Source organism: Cebus imitator, unplaced genomic scaffold, assembly GCF_001604975.1.
Source record: "Cebus imitator isolate Cc_AM_T3 unplaced genomic scaffold, Cebus_imitator-1.0 Scaffold102, whole genome shotgun sequence".
NCBI lineage: Eukaryota > Metazoa > Chordata > Mammalia > Primates > Cebidae > Cebus > Cebus imitator.
In genome coordinates this window covers 512727-527602 of record NW_016107417.1, presented here as the reverse complement: position 1 = coordinate 527602, position 14876 = coordinate 512727, and the positions used below count along the sequence as shown (strand labels likewise).

At 52.6% G+C, this 14876-nt stretch overlaps 1 protein-coding gene across 5 annotated transcripts in view; it reads right to left on the bottom strand.

The window, feature by feature from the left end:
• KMT5B (lysine methyltransferase 5B) overlaps positions 1–5846 on the bottom strand; it is a 59106-nt gene extending 53260 nt beyond the window's left edge. For 3 of the 5 annotated variants that reach the window (XM_017536946.2, XM_017536949.2, XM_037741521.1), the window contains exon 1: positions 5424–5846. The gene's annotated coding sequence lies outside the window, so the exon portion shown is untranslated. Of the gene's footprint in view, positions 1–5073; positions 5276–5423 lie in introns of those variants that run through there. The other 2 variants (XM_017536947.2, XM_017536950.2) reach the window with 1 other exon arrangement.
• Between the last annotated feature and the right edge of the window lie 9030 nt (positions 5847–14876).

Here is a 14876-nt window from a genome sequence, read left to right as displayed (position 1 = left end):
AAAAAAAAAAGTTTTTTTTGAGACAGAGTCTCCCTCTGTCAACAAGACCGGAGTGCAGGGGTGTGATTTCAGCTCACTGCAACCTTCGCCTCCTGGGTTCAATCAATTCTCTGCCTCAGCCTCCCCAGTAGCTGGCATTACAGGCACCCACCACCACGCCCAGCTAATTTTTGTATCTTTAGTAGAGACGGGGTTTCATCATCTTGGCCAGGCTGGTCTTGAACTCCTGACCCGTGATTCACCCACATCAGCCTCCCAAAAAAAATCCCAAAGTGCTGCGATTACAGGCGTGAGCCACCACGCCAGGCCCCAAACAAAATTTTCAGCACACATTGCCCCATATTTGAAGAGTAAAACTCTAGAACAAAACGGACATGGTTTCTGATTGCATGGAGGTCAGGGCATACTGTGGGAAGAGATATAATCAAGTAAGTATGATTATCAGTTCTGGTATGAGTTGTAAGAGAAACAAACAGGATGTTAGGAGAGAGACTAATGTGAGAATGGACTTGAGATGGGATGATCAGGAAAAAAATAAATCAAAATTGTAAATATAAAAATGAGGCCAGGCATGTCAGCTCATCCTATAATTCCAGCACTTAGGATGCCAAGGTGGGAGGACTGCTTGAGCCAAGGAGATTGAGGCTGCAGTGAGCCAGGATTCCACCACTGCTCTCCAGCCTGGGAGGCTACAAGACCCGGTTTAAAAAAAAAAAATTACCTTTTTTGGGTCAAAACCCCTCCTGGTCCCTATTTATATGCAGCAAACAAATATTTCCTCTAAACCCTTATGTCTGGTTTTGCTTCCTTTCCAATGGGGGATAAAGAAGTGGGGTTTCCTATGGTGCCACTGGCTCACTGGCTGAAGGTTCAAGCCCCCCTTTACTTCTCAATGAGGAAAGCTCCAGCTTCCTAAGAGCAAATTGCTTTTCTTACTAAAAATATCTATTTCTTCATATGATGCAACGTAAGCATTTCCTCGAAAATAAAAATACTCCTCAGAGATCATTAAAATGTATTAGACATTTCAACCCTGTTATACAAATCAGACAGACAAAATGATTCATCAGGCAGACCTAGAATCCACTCAGTTCAACAAACTTAACGAAGACTCTACCAGAGCCACCAGGCACTGTTCGTGGTGCTGGAATACTCGTCACGTCCTGGGAACACTAGAGGGCGCGTGAGAGCGCCTATTTTCAAGAAAATCAGTCAGGGCTACTACGTGAGCCAGGGACCAAAAGCAAAGGAAAGCATGTGTGTGTGTGTGTGTGGAAGGAGGAATTTACCTGAGAACAGGGTAGAAAAGTACAGAACAGGAAGTACAATGACCCTTCACTGAAGAGGCCTTTTGCACAGGGCCTGAGAGGCAATCCCAGTGCCATTAAAGAGCTGCTGGCCAGGCATTGCTATAAAGGTGGCACAAGTTAGACACAAAGGTGTCAGAACACATGCATTAGGTTTCTACTGGTTCACCCTAACATGCATGACTCGGGATTCGCTAGCTCAGAAACCCTGTGACGTGGGACAGGTACTAGCCCTAGCATTAGGAGGCTAAACTCAGAAACAAATTGCTTTCCTAAACTCAAAGTGCTACTAAGTGGTAAGGTTGGGTCTAAAACCTTCATCTTTAATCTGAGGTCTGGGGCTTACTCCAGTGCTTGAGCATGTACCACCTACAGGTTTCTCACCAGCAAATGATCCCTTGATGTATTTACTGTCTTCTTTAGCGTGCTATCATAATAGACAAACCTAGCTTACAGAGATGCAACTGGCACTGTAAGAGCCATACAGGCCCCCAATCAAGCTCTGGGGGCCACTGACACCCTAGTCTCTCAATTCTAAAACCCAATTGATTGATTATCTCATAATGACATTTCAAAAAAAAGGAGGTAAACTACATGAAACATGCCGATGAACTAAGATAATTAGATGTCAAAATGTGATTAAAATAATTCTTAGGAGAAAACAGGATGGTAGTGCAGTGTAAAAGATGAAGTACTAATATGTACTAATATAATTTTGGATTGGAAGTGACCTCAGAGGTTGTTGAGTCGTTCTGTAGATGAAGAGAGATTAGGTCCTTCCAATGACTTATACGAATATTGACAGAGCAGAGAATGGTATTCTTATTCCATGGTCCTTCAACTATTCCTAAAATTATATACAACAGTCATAATTTTGTACACAGCCCTAGAAGATAGCCTGGTGTTCACGTCTGTCTCATTTGGATGCCAGCTAGCCCCAAATTAACCCCATGCACACACATAATGGATCACTCCCTGCATTTCCGTAACACGCAGTACTGGAGCTAACAGGGTGATGGAGTGAAGACACACACTCCCTGTGGTTATAAGTGTGCGGAAGAGGCCGGGCGCGGTGGCTCACACCTGTAATCCCAGCACTTTGGGGAGGCCGAGGCGGGTGGATCACGAGGTCAAGAGATCGAGACCATCCTGGTCAACATGATGAAACCCCGTCTCTACTAAAAATACAAAAAATCAGCTGGGCATGGTGGCGCGTGCCTGTAATCCCAGCTACTCAGGAGGCTGAGGCAGGAGAATTGCTTGAACCCAGGAGGCGGAGGTTGCCGTGAGCGGAGATCGCGCCATTGCACTCCAGCCTGGGTAACAAGAGCGAAACTCCGTCTCAAAAAAAAAAAAAAAAAAAAAGTGTGCGGAAGATTCTTAACCATTAGAGTGTTCTAGGGCTGACATAGTCCTGGAACTCCTGTCCAAGGAAAAGGATTTTGCTACTGGAGACAAAGTTAATCTCATACATGGTACACAGAAACACGAAATAACCGGACCGCGACGACTTATCTGAAAGGATTTGGTCTGTAAGCCATGGGAAGGACATTCCTGGGGACAGAGGGCTGCTTAGATGCCACACACACAAATCTCTTTGTCACACAACCTGGCCACGTATCCATGCCCTATAAACCTACAAATTGATAAAATCCCATTTTCAAATAACTCAAGGGAAAAATCACCAAACAACTTCCTCTACCCACCAAACTCCCTGCTGAAAGACATGCAGACACCGGGACACTTCCTTCACGCACCTCTCCCTCTCAGAGGCAGCTACTTTCCATCCACCTCCACCTTCCCCAGTACTGCCCACTGGCATCTGCTACGACAATGAAAAGTTCAGAGCACGAGAAGTTCAGGGTGTTTGGGAGGGCAGATGAAAATACAGGCGCGAGAGCGCTTGGAAAATAGTAGTGCAACAGTTTGGTTTCAAAGATTATGGATAAAGAATCGAGTCCTACTCTCTGCTTGAACAAGTATCTATCATATTCCCTTCACTCTCCAACTCAGTTTTTAAAAAATAATGATGCTTGTAAATAGCATTAAAGTGGATTTATTTTCAAAAACTAATACAAACTATTAAGCTTGACAACTTGGAGATTAATACATGAACCCATTCATCAAGTGTCTATGAGTACCTACTCTGTACCTGCCCGTGTGCGGACGAGATAACAAGAGACGCGTGTGTGTGTGTGTGTGTGTGCGCGCGCGCGCGCGCAGGTTTCACCAGGTGGCAACATTCTCAAGGGGAGGCGTGTGTGTGTATGTGTGTGTGTGTGTGTGTGTATGTGCGTGTGTGGTTTCACGAGGTGGCAACATTCTCAAGGGGCTTTTCACAAAGACGTGTGTGTACGGGGGTGGAGAAAAGGGGTGGAGGAATGCCCAGTAGGGCACGGCCGACAGGAACCAGGCATGGTAAGCTAGTGCAGCCAGAGCTTGGGAGAGGAACCAGAAAGTAGAATGTTTCGAGATTAAAAAGTGAAAAATGGGCTGGAGTTCCCACAGATGTCGGGATTAGAGCGTTTGTGGACTCTAACCCCGGATTATAAGGCGCTCCGAGAGAGACAGGGCCACACCTGCGGTTCAAATTGCTAAACCTTCAGGTACACAATAAATCTGTATCTACAGCAAGTAGCAATTTATGTATTTCAACATGCGCACAATATCTGTGATTATTTCAGGCAAAAATGATTTCCTCATCCCTTTTCAAAATATCTGTTTTTACTACTAATTGCCAATATTATAGGCGTGTTCTCAACATTGAAGACTAAAGGAAGAAAGTTATAGGTGTCAACTGCTTCCTCTGAAGATCCTACCCAGCAGAGTTCAGACCTACACGGCCATCCTCACCTACACTTTATATCAAACTAGTTTAAATCTAAAAAACACAAAGAATCAAAATCAATCAAATTAATTCATCCGCCCACTATCCTAAGGAAAACTACCTCCACTCCAGGTAGATTTCATTTGGCAAATTCTTAAATATTAACTTCAAAAAACACACGTTCACCTCCCCGGTATTCCTAAAGTTCCACCACTTAGCAGACCGTAAGTTACTGCTCCAGACCTGGATCCAATAAACCCAGAATGAATTTTTCAGCACCCAACTTGTTTCTATGTGAATCCAGCAAATTGGATCGAGTTGTCATTGTGAAAACCTGCCTGTTCCCCCTTCCAAGGCGGAGGTGACAACGGTGCACATCATCCGCGGCTACGTGGAAGGACAGACACACACCCGGGGACGAAGGAAGAGCGGATAAAGCACAAAGGGGAAGCAGCGGCCGCGGGGACGGCGGGCCACGGCCGGAGGCGCCGTCGGGAAGGAGGGTGGGCTGCAGGACGAGCTCCCGAGGGCTCCGAAATGCGCTCGAACCAAAACAAAAACAAAAAGTTCAGCGCGGCAGCGGGAGCAGATTGGGCGAGACGGTTCACGGCTGCCCATTGGAGAACAGGGAAAACAGAGTCCCCCAATCGCGAGCGGCGGGGCTGCTCCCCTCGTGCGGCCGCGGGCCCGGCCCCGACGCTGCCCGGCGGCCGCTACCGCTCCCTTCCGGCCGCGGCCACCACTGCAGGCCCCGCACCGGCCCGGACGAAGCCCCGCCCCCCGCGCCCGACCACTCGCGCCCGGCCCCAGCCCCACCCGCCACCGGCCCCGGCAGCCCAGCCACCGGCCCCGGCCCGCGGCCCCCCACGCCCCCCCCCCCCCCGGCGCCGAGGCCGCCCCCCGCACACCCGCGCCGGCGCCCCCCCTCCCCAGACTCACCGTCCGCGCCGCCCGGCTCCTCCTCGGGGCGCGTCCAAGGCCCCGCTGCCCGGCAGCTGCGATGCGGGATCGCGCCGCCGGGCCCCAAGTCCCGGTCCCCTCAGAAAATTAATCACCAAAAATAATTCCAGAGAAAAATGGAGAGTAAAATCCAAGATGGCGGAGCGGGCCGCAGCACCGCCCGCTACCTCCGCTGACGGGAAAAATGAGTCCCCGCGGCGGCCGAGCCCCCCGCCCCCACCCGGTAGCCGCCGACGCCGCCGCCGCGCCCCCCGCGCCTCCCGCGCCCTCGGCCTCAGCTCGCCGCGCCCCCGGCGCCCGCCCCCAAGCCCCGCCGCCCGGGGCCTCACCTCCGCCTCGCGTACGGCCGTCCGTACGAAACGCGTCCGTCGGCTTCGGGACTCCGTGTCCCAGGTCCGTGCGCCGCGCGGTGCCGCCTCCGGTCCCTGGGCGTCCTCACCTCATCGCCCCGCAGCCCCGCCGCCCGCACCGCCGCCGCGTCGCCGCCCCCGGTGAGCCGCCCGGACCCCGCCCGGGCACGGTGGAAGGATACGAAAAGGAGGCCGCGGCCTCGACGGCGGAGGGACACCGCGCCGCGCGGCCGCCACAGCGTGCGCGCGCCTCCCGCTCGGCCTGGCCGCCGCGGAGCTTCCACGGGGCTCTGTGCGGGACGCGGGCACGCGCGGGGAGCGAGTTCCGCGCCGGGCGCTCCCGACGGCGGAGGGACAAAGGGCGATTCAGCGCGAGCCGTTCCCTCCCCTCGTGGCGGAGGGATTCGCGGCCGTCCGGTCGCTGGCCGGTATCCCTCCGCCCCCACTGCCCTTTAAATCGCGGCTGAGGCGGCGTTGCCGGCGCCCGGTGGGCGCCACCTTAGGGTTTTGTACCGTCCTTACGCGACCGCGTCTCGGTCTCTTTCCCGGTCCCCGTCCTGGCGGGGCCCCGGCTGACCTGGGTGCTCGCACACCTGCACCTACCAGGGACGGCTCTGAAGCTTGCCCATTGGGCTGCCGCCTGGGGGACGGGGACGCCCCTCAGCTGCGGTGCGTCCCGGTTGCGCCGAGGGAGGTGGCCCCGGGCAGACGACCGTCTTTGTTGTGGGAATAAGGGTCGCTGGCAGCAGATACACCCTGAGACCATGTGGGCAGCCTGAGCGTTCCTGCGCGGAGCGTGCAAGGGAGGAGGGGAGCGGGCGCGCCTCGGCCTGGCCCCCCGCGGGCCCCGCCGCCCCCAGCACCCACTGTGCGCCCCGTGCCGCGCTTCGATCTGCTTCGCTCCGCTCCAGATGGGCCCTGCGCGCGGGCCTTGCGGCCCCTCCTCTGGAAGCCGGGGTCGGCGGGGAGATCCTGAGGGGGCCCCCTGGGAGCCGGGGGGCTGCAAAGCCTTCCTGGGCATCAGTCTTGCAGTCCAGACAACAGAACAACGATGAGCGCGCGCCCGACCCCTGCGAGGCTGCCCAGGCCCTCGCAAATCCTCCCTCTCACGCGTCAGCACGACCCCCGGAGGTGGGGGACATGTGGATTTCACTTTACACCTAGGGAAACTGAGGCACGGGGAGTTCGGTGACCTCTATGAAAAGTAGTCAGGGCTTGAGCCGGAGGCCTCATCCACCACTCAGGTGAAAAATACAGAATAAATCAGGAAGCGGGTGAGGAGGACCTGCGAGAAGTTGTGGTTGGCACAGGCTTGCAGACGCGTTGAATTCGGTGCCTGCAGGTGCCCCGAGGAAGCGCAGACCTGGAGGGTGAATTGGAGCGTGTTGGGAAAAGGGTGGTAAGGAAATGCACGACAGTGAGACCAGCCAGTGCGCCATGGGAGAGGAGAGAGGTTGCACTTGCCACAGAGAGGAGGCGGGCAGGGCAGGCAGCTCGGATGCCAGGGAGAACCCCAGCCTGCCTTGGTTTCCCCTGCGGCTGCAGGGCCATCGTTCTCCACAAAGGATGATGAATGGAGGCTGGGGACGATCACCCAACACAGGACTGGGCTAAGTCCAGCTAACACTGATGGACAGTGCCTCCCTCATTTGCCCTCGTCCTCCACCTTGACCTTGGCTGGTAGACATGAGGCTCTTAACCGCGTTCCACAGAGGGAAACTGAGGCACGGTGACTCGCTGAGGGCACATGCTGATGGAGGAAGAAGCGGGTCTCATCTTCAAAACCAGAGCTCCTCCCACTGCTCTCACTTGTCCCATCAGCAGGTCCCTCCCTCTCGTGGTGGGCACTGCCCGAGGACCTCTCCTGTCTGCCTGTTCACTAAAAGCAGTGTCGTCTGTGGCAGCAGAATCCACCCTGCCACGTTCGTCTTTGCAGATGGAACTAACAAGTGATTGCTTTGGTTGTCTTGGTTTCTGGTTTAATCATAAACTTTCTGAGATTTTCATAGTGCCTGGCTCCAAGTACTCAACTTGCACCCCAGAAACACCAAATACCCACGGGAGGCGAGCTCACTAGGGAAAGATCATCTGCCTCCAAGTTGACCTTGGTCTCAGGTCCCAAGTCTAGCTATGCTTGAGCAGCCCTCCAGAGCCCCCAAAGCTGATGTCCTCCCCACCCCCAGCTTTCCAGAGCTCACCCAAAGCGTAGAGGTGCTCTCCACATGCCCTTCAGACTGAACACCAAATCCTGAGCCCTGTAAAGCCCCCATACTCCCCAAATGCAGGACTTCCATGCATTCACTGCCCGATGCCAAGCGAAGTGTTTTGGACATTTCCTTTCGAGGCTGGGCCCACAGCCTGGCAGGGATACAGATGAGCCAAATCCAAGCCCAGCCTGTTCCCAGGCTCCCAGTTCAGTGTCCATTCCTCCCTCAATTCCTCTACATTGCCAGCCGCTCTTCTAGCCTCAGCTGAGAGTCCCAGGGTGGGCCAGGGCTCCTGGCAGAGCTGAGTTGGGGTTCAGGATCTTGGTGGAGCCGTGCAGGGGGCTTGAGGCCTTTGTGGGGTCCTGGCTCAGGGAGGCCAGGGCTGAGCTGCGCGGAGGGCACAGCCCAGGAGAGCCCTCCCTAGGGAGACTCCCACAGGAGAGGCCAGTTGGAGGCTCCTCCTGCCAGCTGGCAGGGGAGGGAGAGCAGGAAGTAGGTGGCTAGGCACCTGCCCAGTCCCTGTGTGACTGAAGCCCTTGGCATTTACACTGTGAGACCTCTAGACACCCCAAAGTGGAAGAGCTAAGCCACAGAGGCGAGGGGGCCCCCACCCAGCTTGGCCGACTGAAAGGGATTAACAGCTCTAAAGAAAGACCGAGTCAGCGGAAGGGACCCGGCCAGCCCCGGAAGCACCGTGAGGCTGGCCAGGAGTGCCAGCTTAGCCTGGAGCTGGCCTGGGAGTGGCATGCCTTCCAGGGCACTGACTGAGGCCACGGAGTCTATTCTGGTCTCCCTAGCAGGGCTGGCTCTGGTGTGTCCAGGGGCACCCCAGCCTAGTGCCACCCACCTTGCTGTGCTCTCCCACTCCCTTTCTTCAAGTTCGCCCAGTGACAGGATGGCAGGGATTCACTTGCCTTGATCCTGTGCCTACTGGGAGAGCCCACAGGTCACGTCGACCCCAGAATTCCAGGTTGGAGGCAGGTCGCTTCTCCTTGTAAAGTTATATGTTGGCTTTTGCGCTCTGCACATACGTCTGCCCTGGTCCCCACCCCGTCTGGAAGCTAGGACTGCTCTGATGAGAGCAGGTGTCTGCAACCAGAGGGAAAGTGGAGCATACCCGGCTGACCCCCACCCTCTTGGTGGCTAGCAGGTTTCCTGGTCACATTCCTGAGCACCACTACCCCGGCACCATTCTTGCCTTCCACCTGCCCCTCCACTGTCACTCTCCTTGAATAGATGAAGAAACAGCCACTGAGGCCAGGTGTGGCCTGTAATCCCAACACTTCGGGAGGCTGAGGCAGGCAGATCCCCTGAGCTCAGGAGTTTGAGACCAACCTGGCCAACGTGGCGAAACCATCTGTACTAAAAATAGAAAAACTAGCCAGATATAGTGGCATGTGCCTGTGATCCCAACTACCCAGGTGGCTGAGGCAGGAGAATCACTTGAAACCGGGAGGTGGAGGTTGCAGTGAGCTGAGATCATGCCACTACACTCCAGCCTGGGCAACAGAGCAAGACTCCGATTCAAAAAAAAAAAAAAAGAAAGAAACAGCCACTGAAAGGTCAAATGACACACCTGAGACCCCTGGTCAACAGCAGCAAGACTGTACAGCAGCTGCCAACAGAGGTCAGCACGAGTCTGACCTGGGTTTGAATCCCAGCTCTGCAATTTACCAGTCATGGGATTTTGGGCAAGCGATGTAGCCTGTGACACACCATTCCCTCACCTGTGAAAAGATCCATTCCTTGGACCTGCCTAATAAATTCCTCTGTAGCTTTACAATTGTTTATATGTTTCAGATGCTCAAATTCTTTCTCCAGCCTGGACTTCTCTGAACATCAGACATCACCACTTCGATGTTTAATAGGTGTTTCAAATATAAGACTGCTAAACTGGGGGACACGCAGGAAAGCAAAACCCCCTCCCCCACACCCTTCCACCTCTCCGTCAGGTACCCTTCCGTTGCCCAGGTCCAGGACCTAGTTTCTTAGGGGCTTGTTGCTGCTGCTGCTGCTGTTGTTGAGACAGAGTTTCACGCTTGTCACCCAGGCTGGAGTGCAGTGGTGTGATCTCGGCTCACTGCAACCTCTGCCTCCTAGGTTCAAGTGATTCTCCTGCCTTAGCCTCCCGAGTAGCTGGGATTACAGACACACGCCACCTCGCGGGGCTAATTTTTGTATTTTTAGAAGAGACGGGACTTCACTATGTTGGCTATGCTGGTCCCAAATTCCAGACCTCAGCTAATCCACCCACCTCGGTCTCCCAAAGTGCTGGGATTACCGCGTGAGCCACTGCGCCCGCCCAGCCAGGACCTGTTTTCATTCTTCCTTCATGGCTTCAGGGTTCTTTCCCCTTAGCACACACGACAGCTCTAGCATTCCGTATCTCTCAGTATTCATCCTAGGGGTGACTCTCTTTAGACTGTCAGCCTCTCAAGGACAGGCAGCTTTGTTTGTCTCGTTCGTTGCTGTGTCTCCAGCATTCAGAACGGCCCCTGGGGATACGGTGTCGAGACTTCTTATGCTTTGGCTGAAGGAAGGGAGGGAGGGAGGGAGGAAGAGGGGAAAGATAATACTAACCTTCCAGGGTTGCTACAAGGATAAAAGGAGGTGCAAGGGGCTCTTAGCCACTCCCCAGACTCTGGGGGCCCGAGCTTGCTTTGTTGATAAGGCTTCTCCACCACCCACCCCACAAGGTGTGTAGCGTTCCAGCTCACGGGTACCCTGGGGGTTGTGTGCTCAGCGCCCGCCTGGGGCAGTGAGACAGGCACCAGGAAAATTTCCCTGTCACTGAGGATGTTGTTCTTTTGGGGTTCCATCACACACCCTTTTTTATCTCCCCTCCCCAGATAAAACTCAGCCCTAACCAGCCCTCTCTAGAAGCAAACACAGAGAGGACCAACAGCAACTGACAAAGGTTTCCTTCTGGGCCAGGGGAGCTGTATCTTATTAGTTTTTAATAATTTCTGGCCAGGCACAGTGGCTCATGCCTGTAATCCCAGCACCTTGGGAGGCTGAGGCGGACAGATCACTTGAGGCAGGATGTCTAGACCAGCCTGGCCAACGTGGTGAAACCCCATCTCTACTGCAAATACAAAAAAATTAGCCAGGCGTGGTGGTGCACACCTGTGATCCTAGCTACTCGGGAGGCTGAGGCAGGAGAATCACTTGAACTCGGGAGGCAGAGGTTGCGGTGAACCGAGATCATGCCACTGCACTCCAGTCTGGGTGACAGAGCAAGGCTCTGTCTCAAAACAAACGAACAAAAATTATAGTAATAATAATTTTTTTTTAATGGCGTCTCGCTCTGTCGCCCAGACTGGAGTGCAGTGGCATGATCTCGGCTCACTGTAACCTCTGCCTCCTGGGTTCAAGCAATCCTTCTACCTCAGCCTCCTGAGTAGCTAGGATCACAGGTGTGCACCACCACGCTTGGCTAATTTTTTCGTATTTGCAGTAGAGATTCGGTTTCACCATGTTGGCCAGGCTGGTCTAGAAATCCTGCCTCAAGTAATCTGTCTGCCTCGGCCTCCCAAGGTGCTGGAATTACAGGCGTGAGCCACTGCACCCAGCCTATTTTTTAATAACTTCAAGTATACGGGAAGGTTCCAAGTACATTACCAATTTTTTTTTCCTAGACCATCAAACTGTAAGTTACTTCCTAGGTGCTCCGTTACCACCAAATACATTGAAGTATATTGTCTTCTATCTGGGGTGGCTGCTACAAACCCAGAGTACAATGATCAAAACTAAAACATTAACATTGATATGTTGCTGCCATTGAATCCTCAAACCCCATTCAAGTTTTTCCAACGATCGTGATAGCAGGGGAGCTCTGGTGGTCGCGTCTCTTCAGCTTCCTTCTCCTGGGGTCAGTTCCTCATTGTTTCCCATCTTGCGTGACCTTGACACTTTTGAAGGTTACAGGCCAATTATTATTTTTATTTTATGTTTTATTTTTTGAGACAGAGTAGCTGGGATTCCAGGCACACGCTGCCATGCCCGGCTGATATTTGTGTTTTTAGTAGAGAAGGATTTAACCATGTTGGCCAGGCTGGTCTCGAACTCCTGACCTCAGGCGATCCACTGCGTTGGTCTCCCAAAGTGCTGGGATTACACACGTGAGCCACCGCGCCTGGCCCAGGCTGATTATTTTGTAGTATGCTCTTCAGTTTAGGCATTCAGATGTTTCCTCATGGTTAGATTAAGGTCAGGGATCTCTGGCAGGAATGTCACAAAAATGACACTCACTGTGTTCCTGGTATGGCATTCTACCAGGTTGTGCAGGGTTTTGATTTGACCCATTACGGGTGATGTCCACTTGGGCCACCTGTAATGTGGTTTAGGGGTGTCCAGCCTTTCCCATCGGCAGCTCACCTGCTAACCTATCGTAGTAAATAAGTTTTCTGTGGAGAGGTACGTTAAGAGGATGTGAACATCCCATTACTCATCACATTTTCAATTTATATATATTTATATACATATCCATATATATATATATATATATACACAAATATATATCAGAATGGATTTATAGGTTCTTAGTTTTGTTCAATCAGTGTCTGTTTCTTCCTCTCTCTTCTTCTCCCATCCTTTCTTTCTTCCTCCTCTTTCTCTATTTCTTTATTTCTATCTCTTTCCCTCCCACTCTCTTTCTTTATTCCTTCCTTTACAGTTATTTGTGGTAGCTTTATTTATAATAGTGGTAAACTGGAAACAACCCAAATGCCAACCATTTGGATAGACAATGGATAGACAAACTGTGGTCTCTCCAGGTGGTGGATGCTGCTCAGAAATAGAAAGGAACAGACTACTGTTACAAACACCAGAGATGAATTTCAAAAACATTACATTGAGACAAAGATGTCAGAAACCAGACAGTAAAACTTGTTGGGTTCCAAACAATGAGGTTCTGGAAGAGAAAACCCCCTAATCTACGGTGATAGAAATCCAAAGGGTCATGAGCCTCTGGGCAGCTGGGATTGCCCACGAGGGGACGTGAGAAACTTTAAGGTGAGCTGGAAATGCGGTGTTTCTGAGGGCTGATTGCCGGGGTGTGTATGTTGTGAAAATTCTCTAACCGTAAATCTAAGTTCTTTTTTTTTTTTTTTTTTTGAGATAGGTTCTCAGTCTGTCACCCAGGCTGGAGTGCAATGGTGTGATCTCAGCTCCCTGCAGCCTCGACCTGTGTGGGCTTAGGTGATCCTACTACCTCACCCTCCACAGTAGCTAGGACTGCAGACGCCTGCCACCACACACGGCTAATTTTTTTGAATTTTTTTGCAGAGACGGGGTTTCACCATGTTATCCAGGTCTTGAACTCCTGATCTCAAGCAGTTCTCCTGCCTCGGCCTCCCAAAATGCTACGATTACGGGTGTGAGCCATCGTGCCCGGGCCTGTAAATCTACATTCTGTGCAAATCACTGCCTGCAAGTTATGCTCTCAAAAAAGAGGGAAACAATCTGGAAAAATACTACTGCTCAATGAAAACTTCAGTTTTTCCCACGACTTATCTTGCAGCCAAGCAAATTTTACAAAATAGTTTTTACTTGGGTGTTTCCCAGACATTGCTTCTGAGAATGACCCAGATTTATGGTACAGGTTGCAGGTTTAAGGTGCAGACGAGGAACCTGAAGATTCTTGTTCCTTCAGCCAGGGCACTGTTGGTTCCAGTTACTCAGGAGGCTGCGGTGGGAGAATCGCTTGAACCTGGCAGGGCAGAGGTTGTTGTGAGCTGAGATCACACTGCTGCACTCCAGCCTGGGCAACAGAGTGAGACTCCATCTCAAAAAGAAAAAATGATAGAGATGGCAAATTTTATATTATGTGCATTTTCCCACAGTTTTTTTAAAAGACAAAACAGCAGCCACTTCACTGAATTTCCACCACATGCCACACACTGGGCAAGGCTCTGATAGAAAACACTGTGATCACATTTACAGAAGGGGAAACTGAGGAGTGACTTACTCAGGGCCACACAGCCTTAGTGACAGAGCTAGCGCGCTGAGCCCTCTATTGCATGGACGCGGTGTGAGAGCACCCTGCACAGTGCGGCATGAGCCACCAGGGCTGGGACTCCCACCTCCTCTGCAGGAGGACACAGAATCCCATCTGGGACGTCAGTTTTTAGCATATCCTGTCTTGTTGCAGAAGATGCAGTCCTTTTATTTTATTTTACCTTTTTTTGGGACGGAGTCTCGCTGTGTTCCCTAGGCTGGAGTGCAATGGCGCAGTCTTGGCTCACTGCAACCTCCGCCTCCCAGGTTCAAGCGATTCTCCTGTCTTAACCTCCTGAGTAGCTGGGATGACAGGCGCCTGCCACCATACCCAGATAATCTTTGTAATTTTAGTAGAAACAGGGTTTCGCCATGTTCACGAGGCTGATCTCGAACTCCTGACCTCAGGTGATCTGCCCGCCTCAGCCTCCCAAAGTGCTGGGATTACAGGTGTGAGCCACCGCACCCAGCTGGATGGGGTCCTTTTAAATGCCATCCTGGGGGCTTTCTGACCATGGCATTCTTCCGTGAGTTAGGAGTCAGCTGTGGGGTCTGCGGTTCTCGTCTCCAGTCTGCCATCAGCTCACTCACTGCCATCCTCTCTACCATCCTGGTGGCTACTGTTGCTTCCTTGCTACTCAGGTGCAGGAGCAGCTCATGCCTGTGCACCCTTCCCACCTGTGCCCCACCTCAACACGTGAGCATCTTAGCACTGTGAGGCTACAGCAGGCCAGGGCGATCACCACCTTGCTCCTCAGCAGTGGGCACCTGATGACCCTCTGGCTGGCAAATGAGCCCTTCTTGAGCGGCTGCTTCCTAGGCCCACGGCTGATACCAGCTGTATCAGACTAGGTCCTCTAGAAGCAGACCCTGAGAATATGATTCCAGGAAGCACCAGTTGGGAAGCAGGTGAGACAGGGAGGGGGAGGAAGCCAGAACAGAGGGCATATTCATGATCAGTTACTGCTGCAGGCAACTCTGGTCAATCCTGCTGGGATCCTCCAGGCAACTGAGGGATTGTGCTTCAGTGTTCTCCAACTGAGGCAAGAGAGCTGGGGTATTGATCCACCACTTCTGCCCGTCATGGGATCAGGGCAGCTCCCTGAGATTGCAGCCTTATGCAGCCAGGGGGCGCCCTCGAGCTAACGGGCAGGTGCTTACAGCTGGAAGGGTTGGTGGCATAGAGTAGCGGGGCTGAAGGGAAGTGGACGGGCACTGTCAATGTCTG